At 47.4% G+C, this 18,369-nt stretch overlaps 1 long non-coding RNA gene across 1 annotated transcript; it reads right to left on the reverse strand.

The window, feature by feature from the left end:
* Positions 1–10,855: 10,855 nt before the first annotated feature.
* On the reverse strand, positions 10,856–15,652 carry LOC113612884 (uncharacterized). Its single transcript, XR_003430014.1, has 3 exons — positions 15,391–15,652; positions 13,324–13,580; positions 10,856–12,318 (listed from the first exon to the last, which is right to left on the reverse strand). It is a non-coding gene; the product is annotated as an uncharacterized LOC113612884 (long non-coding RNA).
* Between the last annotated feature and the right edge of the window lie 2,717 nt (positions 15,653–18,369).

Consider the following 18,369-nt stretch of genomic DNA (forward strand, 5'->3'; position numbering starts at 1 on the left):
CTGTGGTCAGGTGTCGACTGAAAGAAAAAAAAAACCGCACATCTAAAAATTGAGAATCATGTTTTATTTAGTGGACTTACTGAGGACTTACCCCAGAAGATGGCCTCTCAGATGGCTCTGAGGGACAGCTCCAAAGAGGTCAGGGAGGAAGCAGGATGTAAAGGAGTTTCTGTAACAAAAAACAGGTAGCTGGAACATCAAAAGATTACTGTTAATTAAAGAAAAACCAGACATCTCAAGTGAATGACTTCAGCACTTTTCTATGTATGGGAAGATGCAAGAGTCTGGGCTCATAGAAATCACTCCTTTGATAGGCACCTTAACCATCTAGGGCCAGTATCCTCTTTTTCTCCACGCTGAATCCCCTCAGAATGCACAGTCTCCGGTAGCCGCAGTAGCTGATGGTTTGAGGGCTGCAACATCCTTCGTCTACTGATAGAGCAGGGGACGTTCTTCACACACACAGGGAAAGCTTGGATGGAACCAAACTCAATACAGTGGCACCCAAAAGGAGGGGAGGAGGCCCCATGGAGCAGCTCCCTGGCCTGACGGCTGCCGTGCTCTGCAGGGCCCACTGCTGGGGTCTGGGCAATCCCACCCAGGGTGGTCTGATGGGAGAACACACGCTTCCCCAATAATTATCCAGGAACACTTGCCTAGCTGCTTCCCTGTCCGGGCCTCGGTTACTTCCTAGTTACAAAGAAGAGTGAAGGCTTAACTCTGAGGAATGATCCTACTTCCTGAAACCACATGAGGCTCTCCCTGTGATTCTGGTTCAGGCATGAATTCAGAAAGAGCCGCTAGCAAAAGTGAAAACTGGCTGGGGCCAAAGCCAGCGCCAGGGCCAGGGCTGGGGGCAGGTGAGTGAGTGAGGTGCCTGGGGTGCAGGATTTAAGGAGCTGCTCACTTTCAGTAGGTCAAGTGCATCCTTAATGTTGGTGCCCAGTTGCTTCACACTCCTCCCGCTCTTGCCTCCTGGCCTCCTGCTGCTTCCAATATGCACATTAGATGGCAGTTCCAAGAGCCCAGGGGCGCGTTTGGGGTATAATTGAATAATAACACAGTAATAGCTCATAGGCACCAGGCCATAGTATGTGTTGGGTGCCAGCCTGAGAGACTAGCTCACCTTCACAACCACCCCGTGAGGGAACTAAGATTGACAGGCCCATTTTACGTATGAGGAGACTGAGGCCAAGGAGTTAGGTTACTGCTAGGCCCCTTGGCTAGGAAGCGGGGGAGCTAAGATTGCAATCTAGGCTTTTATTCCCAAGCCTGTGCTCTGTAGCACCTTCTCTCCATGCTAAAATCGACAAGATGCAGCTCCTGTTCTCAGGAAGCTCACAGCCTTTCACCTGAATTGCTGATGATTCTTTCCCTACTAAAGAGACATTGATGACTCTATATTCTAACAGATGAGTGTCAAACTCTTAGCCCTTGAGAACTGTCCTCCAGGCTCAGCACCCCACTTCTGCTGGCCTATCTGTCCCCCTGGGCTCCTGGAGACATTCTCCTCCCTTGCTAAGTCCCAGCGGCATGCTCCCTGTCTCTGCAGCTGCCCTAGGGAGCTCCTTCTAAGCCTGGGTCACACCTCTTCCAGCCTCCGCTTCCCCTGGCTTAGCTCAGGCAGAGATGCTTCGCATCCCAGGTGGATGTTCTAAATAGTGGAGCATGTAGCCACCTCCTCAATGGGGCTGTCACCTCGACAAAGTTCTCATCAAGCTTCAATCCCTCCAGTGCCTACCACCCAGCAACAGTAGGTGTTTAGTAATCATAGGCTGAGTTTCATTGGACTGAGCACAGCCATCTCAGCCCCTGGGGATCCCACCACAGCATGCGCCTGGCCCTACCCTCTTACTAACGTTTCTTAACTCCATTAAAACGTGTCTGGCAAAAACACAGCATCCACAGGAGAGCATATCAGGGGCCAAACAATCACTGATCCCAGAACTCCTGCTGCCTGTGCAGTCACGGGTGCCCAGAGCTCTGCAGGTCCCTCTGGTCCTGGTCCTGCCCTCTCATCACCTGCATGGCCTGGCCTTGCAGAAGACAGGTGAGCTGGTGCTTATGGGAAACCAGGCCCGACAAGCTTCCAGGCATCGCTCCCCACCTGCAAACCGGTGCATTTACTCAGACACCTGTGGGAAGCGAGCGGCACCCTGTGCAGGGATGGGAGGGGTGGAGGTATTCCAGCGAGCTCAGCTTGGCGTGCCCCATTGCCTGAACGTAGCGCCGCCTCAGTATGCAAGAGCTTCCATTTCAGGGCGCTTGTCCTCCGCCTGCGCGCTGGGCTTCTTCCCAGAAAGCAGCCTGCCTCCGTCCTTCTCCAGGCCTAGTGGACTTGCTTTCTGGGAGCCCCACGCCCCAACTCCCCTCTTCCCCAGGACCATGGCCTTGTCACGCTGTCTTGGCCATTTTGAACGCCCTGTCTGCCACCAGGCCGTCAAGGGCGCGGACAAGTTCGTGATGTTTGCTGTTGTACAGGGGGTCCAGCACAGTTCCTGGTACATAGTATTTCAATAAATGTTTCTAGAATGAATGAATGAATGATGAGTCGGAGGACTGGCTCTGGTCTTGCAGACGTGGTCCTCACGTGACCTCGGAGAGTTACCCTAAGCCGCTCAGTTTCTTTCTGATCTGGCGTTTCCCAGTCAATTCAAGCTCGGTTTCGGTTTCTTTGCTCAGATAAAGTGAAGTCCAGCTGCCGCCCCCCAAGAATCCAGGGGCAGGAGAGGCGGGGGCGGAGCTCGGAGGAGGAGGGGGCGGTACCGGGTGGGGGTGGAGCGCGTTGGAGTGGAGGACGCCGCGTGAGGAGGAGGGGGCGGAGTCCGGAGCAAGGGGTGGTGCCTAGGGGGAGGGGCGGTGTGAGGGCTCCGCCCCCAGGCCGGCCAAGTTGTCGCGGCCGCACGCGGTAGGGTGCGCTGCGCTGCTGCCTGGACGTTGCATCAGGTCCGGACGCAGGTCTTCCGGAGCCCGGTGGCACGCGGGGCTGCGGGGTAACCCGGAACCACCGCGGTAATGCTCCCGTGTCTGATGCTACCAGGCCGAAGCGCAGAGCAGCGCTCCGCGGCCGAGCGCCCCATCAGTCCCGCCAGAAGCGCCAGCGTCTGGCGTCACTGCCACGTTTTGTTTTCTCTTCTGTGCTGGTGACATAGACCTGGCTTCTCAAAGGCTGGTTCCAGGACGAGCAGTGTTGGCTTCACCTTGGAGCTTGTTAGGAACACAGGGTCCGTCACTCTGCTGGAGCTGAGTGGCCCCGGGACCAGGGCCACTGGTGGCCCTGGGACCAGGCTTAGTGTACCTGGGGCCATTCCAAAATCATTTTTTCCTGGATAAGGGTCAGCTGTCTGTCTGGCATTCGTCTGGTGATCAACACTTGGTGAAAGTTTGCTTTAACGATGAAGGAGGCAACAGCACGTGTTCCCTGCCTTCCCAGGACCTCTCCCAGGGGGTAACAGGAAAAAGCCCAGGCCGTTCTTTCCACCAGTTCTTCAAATTCCAACTCAGGCTGCTCATTCCTCCTCTGCGTGCAGCTAAGCTCCGTGTTTCATGGAATAGAAAGTGGAGGGAGCCCAACACAGTGTCTCTGTGTCAAAACTGTCATCTCTTGCTTATGGGGCATCTGGAGTGACCATGTCAGGTACTGGGCTAATTTCTCTACACATATGATCTCTAATATTGCAAAAATACATCAAATAGTAAATGGAGCTCAGAGAGATGGACTTGATCTCAGGTGGCCTCAGCCTGCCACGGCTTGAAGCAGGATTTTGGTTCCCTGGCCAGAGACTGAAGTCAGGCCGTGACAGTGAGGCCCCTGAATCCTAGCCACTAGACCACCACAAGGGCCAGTGGCCAGTGATAAGGCCCCTGGACCGTTGGCTTTGTAGAAATAAATTTCCACAAAGAGGTGGAAAGTAGTGAAACAAGAAAAGTGTTTATTAGGAGGAAAAAGGGTACGTGTGAATAGGCACACACTTGCGGGCTCAGAGAGAGAGTTGTGCCCTAGTGCCAGTTTGAATCCCTTACATGGGGCATTTCTTCCGGGTTTCCTCTGGCCAATCATCTTGCTTTGCCTGGCTCTGAGACCGTATTTGGTGTATCTCAGCGTCCTCCCTGTGTGCGCGTGCATCTCTTAGCCAAGATGGATTCTAGCAAAGAGGCCTATGGCTAGGGTGACATCACAGCTTTGGGATGCCATCTCCTTCCCTTTTTGACCCCCGAGGAGCCTTTCTGTGCGTGTGTAGTCAGGAAGTGTTACCGAGTCCAAGCTTGCTCTGCTCGCTGCGCACGACAGGCCAATAAATTGGGAGACAAGATGCTGAGGCAAGGAACAGGAACTTTATTCGGAAAGACGTCAGACCCAGAAGACGGTGGATTAGGGTCCCCAGAAAACCATCTTCCCGGAGTCTGGATGCCAGTTTCTTTTATAGAACAGAGAGGGGGAGGAGGTGAGGAAATAAAGTAAAAAGGCCATAAGTCTTGCAAAACATCTCCTGGTTTGGCCAGCCTCGGGGAGGGGATGTGTTCATTTCTTCTTTTCTGCAGCCATCCACAGATGGACAGGTCAGGGCGTCTCCCTGTGAGCTGAACAAAGGCACTTTGGTTTAACATTCCGGCAGAGGGGCAGGGTTCCCCGAGGCAGGCCCTTATGTATGCCTATAGCTTTCGACAGAACAAAAGCAGTGGAAAGCAAAGGGCAAAGTGAAAGAAACAGATCCAACCTGGAGTCAGATTTTGTTCTTCTCTGTTGCATTATCACTGCACCATTGATTGGAGAGAATATCCCTCCCCCAGCCCACCTCCACCCCAGTGTGGAATCTCAGGGGAAGGGAGGGGAGGGAGTGATAATGGAGCAGGTCGCTGTGGGGCTCCTGGGCACAAAAGCCTTTCTGTGTCCCCCATCTCTTGATTACAGAAAATAGGTTTCATTCAGCCTCCATGACCTTCCCTGAGTTCCAACTGGGCAGCTTCAAACTGATGCTAATCAGGGAAGGGAGGGGATGTGAGACAAGGAAGGAACAGTCAAGAGAAACAACAGTGCAGCCTTGGGGCAGGGTCCTGGTTCCCACCAAGGGATGCACACAACAATATCTTCGAGCTGTTTTGCAGGTACTGAGACCCCCACCAGGTGGGAAGAAGTTAACTGTGTGCTGCCCATAAGCATGTAGCCCCCAGACCTGTTGGAACCAGAAGGTTGGTGATGCTGACTCCCACTTACCACCAACCAATCAGAAGAAAGTCCACCAGCTGATCACGCCCACTTTGAACCATTACTATAAAACTTCTCACTACCCCCTCCAGGTTGGGATACACAGTTTTGAGGGCATTAGCCCGCTGTGGCCCCTTTTGCCTGGCAAAGCAATAAACCTGTTCTTTTCTACTTCACCCAAAACTCTGTCTTCAAAAATTAATTCAGTGTTGGGGTAGAGAAGCTGGATTTGACTTCAGGAGGGATCGTGTTCAAGCACAGGCAGATCCCCAGACTTTGATCAAAGCAGATTTCACCTGTAGGAGCAGGTCTGCAGTGCCCAGAGGCAGAGGAGAAAGGAAGGTCCCACAGGTAAGGTATGCTGTGAGAGACTTAATATACACACAGTCAATGGTCAGACCATCTATGAAAACAGAAGTCTGAAAACAGAACAGGCTGAAGCAACCCGCCCAGGAAACCAGTCCACTGTTAACAGCAGCCAACCAAGGAAGACAGCCTGCCTTAGGCCAATGTGTAGGAAGTCAGAAAGCTACCTACCAACAATCCAGGAAGCCAGACAATAACTCTTGTAACAATTAGCCCCAAATGACCGGGTTTTTTTTTTTACCAAACCAGGTCTGTTTGCAGCAGAGAAAGAGCTTATTCACAAGACGGTCAAGCGTGGGGAAGGGAGAACAAGTCTCAGACCTGCCTCCCAGAAGGCGTGGAGGTTTAGATATTTAGAGTTGGGGAAAGGTGACTGGAAGTGGGAAAAAAGGTGAGGTAATCAGTGTCTTGCGCAGGCGCATCTGGGTTACATGGGTCGACTATGAAATTATTCAGAACCTATAAGTTGAGCGTTATGTTTTATTCGGCGGGAAGTTTTAGAACTTCACACCTGGGAGGCAGCATCTCAAGTAAGCCTGAGAGAACTGCTCCAAGGAGGTGAGGGGGGAGCTAGGATATATAGGAGTTTTGCAACAAAGGACAGGTAGTAGGAACAAATGATTACTGTTAATAAAAGGAAACTAAATACCTCAAGTTAAGGAATTTAGTGCTTTTCTATGTATGGGAAGATGCAAGAGTCTGGACTCACTGAAATCATTCCTTTGATGTGCACCTCAGCTATTTGGGGCCAGTATCCTGTGTTTTATATCCTCAGTTCCCTCAGGGCTCACCAGCTCACCATAGGCTGTGGCTGCCATTGCTGACGACTGTGACACCCTTTGTTTACTGACACGGCAGCAAATATTCCATTTATCACTGGTTTCTGCATATTCACACCGGAGGCGCATAACATGATGGGAGGGTGGAGTTTTCCAGCCCTCTGGCCTCAAAAGGCCATATGTTGGACACCTGCACAAGCCCAGGTTTAGGGTCAGTGGTCCCAACCAGCCTTAGCTGGCTCACACTGTACAGGACCTGAGCCAAGTTCTGGTAGAACAACTGGGCTATGTGTAGCTGGGAAGGTGTGCAATCAAAGAGAAAAAGAAAGGGAGGGAGGGAGGGAGGAAGGAAGGAAAGAAGGAAGGAAGGAAGGAAGAAAGGAAACTAAAGGCTGCTTAATTGGCGAAGGCAGTTTACAAGCTGAGGGGTTTTGACAAGCTACCCCCTATCTGTTGTTCTGCAAGGCAGGCTCGAGAATTCCTGTTAGCTATCAGTTTCTGTCAAATCTAGGGGGGCATGGTTTCAATTTGGTTACTATGAAACTTCTAGGTGGTGTTTGGGGGGGCTCCGAGGAGCTCTGGTTCTTTATGTCTCAGCACAGAAAGAACTCAGCCAGAGGCAGAGTGATAGGTAAGAAGTGATGTCTTAGAATAGGACACTTGTGAGGCTTACAAGCAGGTGGATGAGAGCTTTCTGCTCCCCAAGAAGTTAGTGGGCTACAGTTTTATAATCATAGGGAAAGTGGGGAGGGGGAAAAGGGCACCTTCTTCCTCATTCTTGAGTAGACGTCACGCTTCCATCATCAGCTCCGCCTCCATGTCAGGTGGGGGAGTTTTCTTGTCCCTACCTGGTCAAGTCAGGATTGCCATGGCACAAGGGAAATGAGCAAAAAGGTGGTAACATACGCTAAAAATGGTAAATCATCTCAGGTTTTAGTATAATGTCACTTTTCCCTATATATTTGTTTTTAGCGTGTGCAGAGGAGCAAGTCCTAGGAGTCATTAACTTTCTGAGCTCACTGTGCCGGATGTGGGTCTCACGCCACCATTGTTTTATCATTTGGGGGCACGTCTCATGCTTCTGTTGCATGGTTTTGTTGCTAAACAAGCATACTTGATTTTGTGGTTAAGAAAACCTGCTTTCTTGGGCTTCCCTGGTGGTGCAGTGGTTAAGGATCCACCTGCCAATGCAGGGGACATGGGTTTGAACCCTGGTCTGGGAAGATCCCACATGCAGTGGAGCAACTAAGCCCGTGTGCCACAATTACTGAGCCTGCACTCTAGAGCCCACGAGCCACAACTACTGAGCCTGCGTGCCACAGCTACTGAAGCCCATGCACCTAGAGCCCGTGCTCCGCAACAAGAGAAGCCACTGTAATGAGAAGTCCACGCACTGCAATGAAGAGTAGCCCCTGCTCGCCACAACTAGAGAAAGCCCGCGTGCAGCAACAAAGACCCAACACAGTCAAAAATAAATAAATTTTAAAATAAATAAATAAAGTTAAAAACAAAAAAAGAAAACCTACTTTCTTGATTGATCATTTACAGGGGTCTCCCATACTTTTTTCTTTACTTATAATCCCCTAGTAGGATTAGCTATTTAAGCGCCTACTTTGTCCTTTTACTCTGTCCCTATCAAATAGAGTCCCTACTTTTTTGTCCCTACTTTTAATTTAGGACTCTAAAGAAAAAAATGTTGCCTGCCATTCCAGTTCTACAAGGATCAAGCCGTTGGTCCCCGTGGTTGCCCACCCACAGTGCACCTGAGGGGAATTCAGGATGGAGAAAAACGGGAGGCATACTGTGCTTTGGATATACCAGCTCTTAGAGAGTTAAGATACCTACCTAAGGAAAAATTTCAAGGACCGCAGATTCTTGCATCTTCCCATACATAGAACAGCACTGAGATCATTAACTTAAGATATCTGTCCTTTGTGATTAGCAGTAATCTTTTTATGCTTGATGACATGTTTTTCCCAGCAAAAAAAGTTCACAAATATCCTGGGTCCTCCTTTACCTCTTTGGAGCAATCTCTCAGAGCAGTCTGAGCCTTTTTTTCCACTGTAAAGCTTTCCCACTCCTCTGCCTGCCGTTGAGTCTCTGACAAAATGTGAGTCCTGGTGGTGAGCCCTCTTGCTATAGCCAGCTGTGAATAAGTAACTTTGCTAGTTCTTGTGGACTAAGAATGCTGCCTGCCATCAGTAAACAAAGGATGTCACAGTCATCAGCAATTGCAGCCGCCCCAACAGTGAGCCCTGAAGGAACTCAGGATGGAAACGAGAAATACCCACCATCTAGCAGTCATCAGACTGCAGCCATCCGACAGTGCAGCTGTGACAGCGCACTGCACTAACAGTGCAGCTTGTGGAAACGCAGGATGAGAAAGCACAGGATGCTGGCCCCAGGTAGCTGAGGTGCACATCAAGGGAATGATTCCAGTGAGCCTAGCCCCTTGCCTCTTCCCATACATAGAAAAGAGCTAAACTCCTTAACTTGAGATATCTGGTTTTCTTGAATTAACAATCTTTTGACATTCCAACTACCTGCCCTTTGTTGCAAAAAGTCCTGTATATCCTGGTTTCCCCCGAACAGTTTTCTCAGCTTTTGTCTGAGATGCTGTCTCTCCAGGGTTGAAGTCCTAAGAATGTCCACCAAATAAACCATAACTCTCAACTTTTAGGTTGAGCTTCTTTTTTTTTTTTTTTCCATCTACATTCTCATTTGGGTAGTCTTCCTTTATTTCCACATTTGTTATGAACAAACCCCAGATCCACAGTAGCATTGGAGGAGGAAACGTGTGTGTGTGTGTGTGTGTATGCGTGTGTGTGTGAGTGAGCCTGGGATAAGAAGGAAGAGCAGGGAACATGTCTGTTTCTTTACTCCTGTGTTTTGTTCAAGGAATATTCTCCATGGATGTAGGGGTGGGTGTGGCAATGTCCAAATCCTGTTTGCTCCGCCTCCTGCTGAGCTGGACCACATTTCCCAGCCTGCCTTGCAGTTAGGTGTGGCCACAGGCCTGATGTCTGCCCACGGAGCGTAGGAGTAGTGATGTACACTACTCCCAAGCCTAGCTCCTGGAAACCTTCCTTGCAATCCTCACCAATCTCTCTTGCCTCACCTGCTGGCCAGATGTAGAGGGTGTGGTGGAGGATCAAAGGCCACTGAGATGGTGGGGTCACTAGGTGGGAGGAGGCTGGTGCCCTAAGGGACAGTGTGGCTCTGAACCCTGCCAAGCCACCTTGGATCACTGTGATGTGAGCAGGAAGCACCCTTGGATTGTGTTAAGCTGTGCAGATCTTAAGGTGTTTGTCGAGAAGTTAGCTCCATGCTTTGACCTGTTGGAAAGCCAGGTGTAGTGGGTTTGTTACCGAACTCAGATTTGACTGCTCACTGCTCAGAAGTCAGTATTCAAGAGGCAAATATTGGCAGAAAGGAAAGTTGCTTTAATCGGAGCCCCAGGAAACTCATACACCTGGCTCCAAGCATCTTCCCTGGATGCCTCGCACCTAGGTTTTGGGGTCAGTCCTGAGGTGGTAAATGAGAAGCTTTGGTTGAGGCTGTGTATGTGTACACATGAGTGAAATGTATTAAACATTTAGGGGAAGCTTTGACTATACAATTTATGAAACAAATAACAAACATCAGATTTTATTTTTCTCAGAATTGCTTGTTCACAACAGCATTTATTATATGAAGGGATTTGATTCTTTTCTTCAGCTCTGCTACTTTTTGTACATGTGACCCAATTCATAAAATGAGGGGGAAAAGCCAAAAAGAAAAAAAGTATGACACCTAAAGTGAAACCAGTGTTTTGTCTTTTAAATTTTCTTCTCATAATCTTTAGGTTCAATATTACAAAAGTTCTTTAAAATCAGAGTAACTTTGTGAGACAAGGATTCCCACTTTTGCCACTTTTATTCAACATAGTATTGGAAGTTCTAGCCAGAGCAGTTAGGCAAGATACAGAAATAAAAGGCATCCAAGTCAAAAATGAAGGAGTGAAATAATCTCTGTTCACAGATGATATGACCTTATATGTAGAAAACCATAAATAGTCCACAAAACTGTTATAACTAGTAATGAATTCAACAAAGTAGCAAGATATAAAATCAACACATAAAAATGAGTTGCATTTATGTAAACTAATTATGAACAATCTGAAAAGGAAATTAAGAAAGCAATTTCATTTACAATAGCATCAAAAAGAACAAAATACTTGGTAACTAACTAAGGAATTGAAAGACTTGTACACTGAAAACTACAAAATATTGCTTAAAGAAATTACAGAAGACACAAATAAATGGAAAAACATCGTATGTTCATGGATTGAAAGACTTAATACTGTTAAGATGCAAATACTACCCAAAGCTATCTATGGATTCAGCACAATTTCTATCAAAATTCCAATGACATTTTTTTGCAAAGATAGAAAAACTCATCCTAAAATTCATATGGAATTTCAAGAGACCCTGAATAGCCAAAAAAAGAAAAAAAAAAAGAAAAAAAGAACAAAGCTGGAGGACTCACACTTCCTGATTTCAAAACTTACGACAAATCTACAATTATCAAAACAGTGTGGTAATGTCATAAAGACAGTCATATAGACCAATGCAATAGAACAGAGCCCAGAAACAAGTCCTTGCATATATGCTCAAATGATTTTGACAAGAGTGCCAAGATCAATAGGGAAAGAGCAGTCGTTTCAAAAAATGGTGCTGGGCAAACTGGATATGCATACGCCAAAGGACTCTTACCTAACACCATATACAAAAATTGTCAAAAAGTATCAAAGAACTAAACATAAGAACTGGCTGGAAGAGCTTTAGAATTGAGGGCTTCTTGACAGACCTAGAGGTAAAGAAAAAAAGGGGTCTTTTTTGGAGGGAAAAATTGCTGGCATTTTTGAACACCTGCTTTGGGACCCATAGTTTGTAGAAATGGTTTCACTTAACCTTCCTAAAATTCCTGTGAGGTCATTAGCTTAGTTCAAAGAAGAAAATAAAATTAACCATAATCCTTCAATCTAGAGATGACCACTGGTGTGAAGCTCTCTGCTTTTTAAAAAAATGTTTTTCCTTATTAAATTTCTCTTTAAGACTTAACACAGCAATGGAGTTCACTGCAAATTAAAAATAATATCACTCAGCCTCTTGTCTCCCGGGGCGCTGGGAAACACCATCACAGCAAATGATGGGAAGCAGGTGGCATGGCATGACTGAATTTGTCAGAAAGTGACCAGCTAAGGGACACCATTCCAAACAACCAAAGTCTGGATTTAAGCCATAGCCTCAGGTAATCTCCATCATTCATTGGTTCAATGAGATATTTATTAAGTGGCTACTATGCTCCAGGCACCATGCGAGATTCTGGAAATACAAAAGAATATGAACTGACCTTACCTTTCTGAGGTCTCATAGTCTAATGCAGAGGGGTAAAAAATTAACAAAGAATGCCAGCAGTATTTAAGAATGCTGTAACTGGGGGCTCTGGGGCCCAAGGGCTGGAGAGCCCCCTCTTTACAGAGGACAAGGAAGACCTCCCGGTGGAGGTGACAGCTCTGTGGGTCGCGGGACTTCAGATATAAACTCTGGTGCTGAGTGCAGCACAGTGAAGATGGACACAGACAGCAACAGAAAAGTCTGGCCCCAAATGAGACCACTTCCTGTACCAACTCCCTTACAGTCACGCGCATAGCAAAACCCAGCAGCACTGGTGTTCTTTTGGGATTTACCACTTTAACTGGGGGAATTCGTAGAGAGCGCGCCGTGCCTGAGCCAGCCGGTAAATTTTCTCCCTAAGGAATCTCCTCTTGGCTGTCGTGTCACTCTGTTCTTGAAGCAGCCAGGAATAGTACTGTTTTTCCTGTAGTATCTGCATCGTGACTTTCTGTAAGTAATCGCCATTCTCTTGGAGCATAAAATACTGAATTATGAATGGGATCGGGTTGGCGAGACGTTTGCCGGTTTCCTGGAAGAGGGGATAAGAAGGGTCAGCTGGAGGGGTCTGGGCCCAAGGCCTGTGGCTGCAGAGAAAAGTTCTTGGATGCATGCACGGTCTACTTGCTGAGTCCTGGTGTCCCGTCCACCTCCACGCCAGCGGTCAGTACCAAACCAAGGGAAGGATCGATTTGGGTCGCCCAATTTTCCCTGCCCAGGTATTCCCTCTGGCATGAAGAACCCACCTGTAGGCTAGCAAACCCATACCACGTTCTAGACATCCCAGCCTTTCTGGGAGCTCCTCCCCCACCCCCGCTTCTCCTCCCAGAAGGGACCTCCCAGCTGTGAACCCTGGGTCCCATCTGGGAGCCGATCGGGACCTGTGTCAGCGCTCGCCTCATTCCCTCCTTTCCTCAGCATCTCCAGTTTGCCTGACAGCTGGACCCCACACCTGGGTAACTCTACTTTCTATTATCGAGAAAGGGCTTCAGGAGTTGGGCTTCTTTGCAGTTTAAAAGCTACCTCCTTCTCTATGCGCCCTAATACTTTAGTCCACGGATGGAGTGTTAGAAACCACGAAGCCGACTGGGTCGCAAAATCTAGGGAAAGCCTTTTTCATTCCCACTTTGTGGACCTCGCAAGTTTGAGGCACTTCAGGAGCCAAGAGCCTTCTGAACTATGAAGGGAAGCTAAACTATAACCAGTCAAGTTAGCGCTTTGCTGTATTCTGATAATAGTAATTTTGTAATTTATGCATAGCACAAAATACAAAGAACTTTGGAGATGGAATTAATTTTGAGTACATTCTCTGCTACATGAGAAACCTGATTTGGGGGCAAATTAAAAGTGCTTTGGTAAGGTTACTATAAAACTATAATGAGATAATATATGAGTAGTTTTTCACAGCCAAAGGGCTTGGTACACAGCAGTGTGGTCTCTCCCCTCTTTGCTCAGCTAAGCAGCTGTCAACGGGGTTACCCCGCTCTCTGCTCGGCAGGGACCGCAGTGCACTGTCCCTGTACCCCTACATGCTCACCGAGAAACACACATTCAGGTGGACCCAAATTTCCACAGTGGAGGAAAATGAAGGCGGATCATTTAAAAGGGGCGATTTCGACTGAAGATTCTGTGGAGGCGTTCCCACTGGGTTAAAGATCTCTTCTCAGACTCTGTTCAGAGCCACACGCTGTGAATCTGATCTTGACGATAAATCAATTGCTCCATCCTGAACTGAAGCCGGGTCAGATTTTCTGCTGTTTCCGCTTGTTTTGCTTTTATGTCTTCAATCTTCTTCTGGTTGAATAAGAAAGAGAAACACATTACTTCTCTTTTTCTCCCTCCACCCCCCGCCATGTTGCTTAAACAGCCTAGGAAGTACTATTATGTTGAACACGGAGTTAAAAATAATGCGGGGTCAAAGAAGACCTGAGACTTAAATGGCGATTTTCAGGAGCTCCCCCTTCACCCTCTACTGCTGTCCTCACCTGTCCTATCCTGTGATTCTGCTCCTTGCCTGTGCCAGGCTCACCTTCTCTACTGCCGGTCTGTGTGTTTGTTTGTTTAGTATACTTGCCGCCAAAGGGAGCACACACCTGTTCCTTTTCTCTGCCCCGACCTCCATCGCCTCCCACATCCCCGTCCTTCTGGTTCCTCCATTATGGTTTATTCTACATTTTCACGCCCATCACTCTTGTCTCTGTAGTTGGCTTGAATCCAAGCATTCAAGAATGTCTCCAGGGCTAATGGGCACAGTGGGATAACAGCTCCCTATCCGTGTTTCCCAGAAATCCTGCGACTCCCGTGTCACCTACATGGTCAAAGGCATCCCGGGAACGGGAGAGAGGACATAGTGGAATGGGTTCACTCCTTGGCTTTTGAGTTTCAAATGGACTTTTGTGCATTGAAGGCAGAAACAGTAATTTGAGAGAAGAGAGAAACTGTGAGCTTCACAAGGGCAGGTTTTCCTTCTTTTTTAGGCGTGTATGTGGCCAAAACCACGTATGTGACGACACCCCCCCCCCCACCTTGCAGACTAGAAGCGGGCTATGCACCACTTCCCAAGAGGAGTTTCACGGGAGGACACAAGACCCTTGGTTCTGATGTGGCTCAGGAGAACAGGGTACAGACCCAGGGGGAGTGCGTCTGGGTGGGTGTCGTGTAGCCGTGCCCAGACCTTATTCATCCCAGGACGGCACAGGGGGCAGAGGCCCTTGGACTTTCTCAGCCACAGAGCAGCCTGTGTTTGCAGCAGAGCGCTCTGAGCCCTGGCAGGGCTGGGGAAGCGCCCACGAGGGCCAGCCCTGTAGTCGGGAGCATGGAGCGTCCAGGGGACCAACCACGAAGGCCCAGGAAGGACGCATACATCTTGCAAGCTGCCAGCCTGGAGGAATGGTGATCAAGGACCAGGCACGTCACCTAACCCGGGGCTCAGACACAGCCCCTGGGATAGCTGGAGACGTGAGATTTGTTTTCCACCAACTGGCCAAGGAGGTGTTTCAGTTGAGAGTCATCAACCCAAGAAAGAAGTTGAATGTTTATAATTGGGAGGGAAAAAATCTGATTAATTAAATGAAAATAGAAACTCAAAAATTCTTATGGCACTTGCAGCTCTCCCAAGAATACACCCAGACTACAGCTGGAGGACTCCTACCATGGAAGGAATAGTGCTGTTTTTATCATGTGCCAAGACAAAGACGCACACACACACGCACGCACGCACCACGGGCATACACCCTATTGGCATTTGGGCTGAAGCAGAATGGAAGTTGGAATTCTGCCAGGGGAAGCAAGGAGTTTCTTGTCAAAGCATTGACCTCTCTGGTCTTGGATTAGGGGTGAAGAGGAGGGAAGAGACGGGGTAAGTGAAATTGCCTCGCCTCGGAACAAAGGAGCAGAAGAAGGCTGGAAGTAGGTGGTGGAATCGTCTTCTATTGAATTGGTGAGGTCAGCGCACCACACTGATGGGTGGGAAGCTGTTACAGATACTAAGGGGTCCCTCGTGTGGGCACAGTCAGCTCTTCGCACACTTTTCACGTGCCGGAAGTAGCTTCTGGTCTTGGTAAACACGATGCTGCTTTTGCGGGAGCCCTGTCCCCAGACTTACCTTTTTGGGTATTGGCTGCAAGTATGAGTATCCAGTTTTTAAACTCCTGTCTGATTTTGTTATATAAGCGGGACTCTTTCTCCTTTACAATTTCTTCTCCTTCTATTAACTTTTCAATGTCCTGATTAAACACCTTAATTTTCTGAAAAATGAGATAAAAGCATCATTCTGGGCTGTAATCATATTACAGAGCTGGGATCTGGGACAGCTGAGTGTGGTGTGGGACCTGGGGTTTCAAAGGGGTCCAATGACCCACCAGCCACTTCATTCCCCAGGTGAGACCCAGGGAGGGCAGGGCAGGGCTCCCGCAAGCCACAGACGGGGAAGCTCTTATATAGGGAGGGCCACCACAAGATGTGCAAGGCCACCAGGAAGGATGCGACCATCTAAGGAGAAGCCAGTTTCTGTGCCCAAGGGTCACACGGGGTCCCCGGTAATCTTCACCTCAATCAGAAAGAACATTTTATAGGCTTCGTTGCTGGGGAGGTTATCTCTACACTGGCGCAGCTCCTCTGTCGCCCTCTGGTGACTCTCCTTTATTTGATTCTCTAACAAAGGGAGCAATTTCTGAACAACAGAAGAGCAAACAATGAAAGGCTGCAGCTTGATGAAATCAGCTGACAAAGTTTTTAGGTATACGGGCAGAGTCTCATTTGAGAGCATTTGAGGGGATCCGGAATTTCTATTATTGTGTGAAGCTTGTTGAGATGGACCCCTGTTAAGAGCTCAAGAAGGGCTTTGGATGCAATGCTATGCACTACAGCTTCAACCATCTGGTGTCAAGAACTTTGCAGTTCTGTCAAGTGACCAGAGCGGGGAGGAATCAGATGGGGGCCAGTTTTTGTTTTTGTTGTTTTGCTGTGTTTGGCTCAGTGCTTTTCATTGAGAGAAGAAGTATCCTTGTGCTGACTTTAAAAAAATGCACAACATGAACAATGTGAGTGAAGTTTTATTTGGGGCAAAATGAGGACTATAGCCCGGGAGACAGCATCTCAGAGAGCTCTGAGAAACTGCCCCAAAGAGTTAGGGGGGTTGGTCAGTACCTATGTGGTTTTGGTGAAGGGAGAGTCCATGCAATCAACAACATGTTTTTTGCAGAAGGTTCTGCTCGTCTCGTGAAGGTTACTGCTAGTCACGAGGAGCAGACGTCACCATGAAGGATTTTAGTGCTTTTCTAGATATGAGGAGATACAAGAATTGGGCTCATAAAGTCTTCTGAGACTATCTAACCATCTGAAGACCTGTTCTGCGAGTTTTTCCCAGAGCACAGAGTGCCTTATTCCTGATCTCCACCCTGAACTCCTTTCAGGAGGTGTTGAAGGTCAGCAACTACAACGGCTCATGATTTAATCCTTGTAGAGGCAGATGGCAAGTACCAGTTTGTAGCTGATGCTTGAATATAATGGAAGACTTCTTTAGCAAAATGTTATGTTGGTGCTCATTTGAGCATTACAAACTGAGAAATGGTGCTTTGGTAGAGGCTATGTCTGTGTGTCGCTGTCAGGCTGGGTACAGTCCTAAGCAGTCAACGTTGCTAACAACAATTTAACAAAGAGGAAGAGCAGGAAGGATGCAGAGAGGCACCAAGGAGGGTTATCTTTGGGCCAAGCATCATTCCAAGCCCTTCACGTCGCAGTGAAGCCCTGCACCACGGTACAAAGCATGTGTCTTCATTGCCTCTTTTTCACAAGAGAGGAACCTTAGGCTCAGAGAGCCAAATTGCTTGATATCATTGCTGAGCTGGTAAGCAGTAGAGTTCCACTTTGCATCCCGTTCACTACCTTTACAGCCCGAGCAGGTAAACACTACAGGTAAAGACACCTGTGTGAATGATGCTGGTGCAGCCAGCCAGGCAGGATGAGCTCATTGAGATTTAGATGCAGTTTGTGGATAAGGGTACCAAGAAGTTGATAAGGTCTAAGCCTCTCTCTCTCTCTCTCTCTCTCTCTCTCTCCAGTTTGTATTTGTATCTCTAGGCAGAAATGTACTAATTTTTTCCCTGATATTTCAAATTATCATAATTGAGTCTTGATATAAATTTTTAAATTAATTTAAAATAGTACAAAACTTAAATTCAAAATTGTAAATGAAATATTTAAATGTTGAGAACTATGTTATGAAAAAATTATCAAAATGCAAAGTGTTTTTGCGAAAATGATGTTCTTCTCAATTAGACACTTCACATCTTTTAGGACGGCATTATCAAAAAAACAAAAGACAAGTGCTGGCAAAGATGTGGAGAAATTGGAGCCCTTGTATACTGTTGATGGGAATTCAAAATGGTGCAGCCACTATGGAAAGCAGTAAGAAAGTACCTTAAAAAATTAAAAATGGGACTACCATATGATCCAGCAATCTCACTTCTGGGCATTTATTCAAGAGAATTGAAATCAAGATCTCAAAGAGTTATTAGCACTCCTGTGTTCATTGTAGCACCATTCACAATAGCCAAGATGTGGAAACACGTAAATGTTCACGGAAAGGTAAATGGATAAACACTGTGGTAGATACATGCAATAGAATATAATTCAGCCTTTAAAAAGAAGGAAAGTTTGCAATATGTGACAACATGAGTGAACCTTGAGAACATTATGCTAAGTGAAATAAGCCTGTCCCAGAAAGACAAACACTACATGATTCCATTCACGTGAGCTATCTAAAACTCACGCAATCAGAGAGTGGGAATGGTGGTTGCCAGGTGTTGGGGGGAGGAAGAAATGAGGACTTGCTAACCAAAGGGCAAAAAGTTTCTGTTATGAAAGATAAGTAAAGGTAAGTAAGTTCCAGAGCTCTGCTGAAAAATATCGTGCCAATAGTCAACAATAATGCATTGTTCACTTAGACTTTTGTTAGGAGGGTGGACCTCATGATAAGTGTTCTTTCCACAATAAAATTAAATTAAAAAAAATGTTTACACTGTGCTTAGTAAGCGCCTACATGATTCTAAGGGCTTTACAAATATTTAATCATGGAACAACC

Source organism: Aethalodelphis obliquidens, unplaced genomic scaffold (genome assembly GCF_003676395.1).
Source record: "Aethalodelphis obliquidens isolate GAN/ISIS:26980383/991018 unplaced genomic scaffold, ASM367639v1 scaffold1, whole genome shotgun sequence".
NCBI classification, from domain to species: domain Eukaryota; kingdom Metazoa; phylum Chordata; class Mammalia; order Artiodactyla; family Delphinidae; genus Aethalodelphis; species Aethalodelphis obliquidens.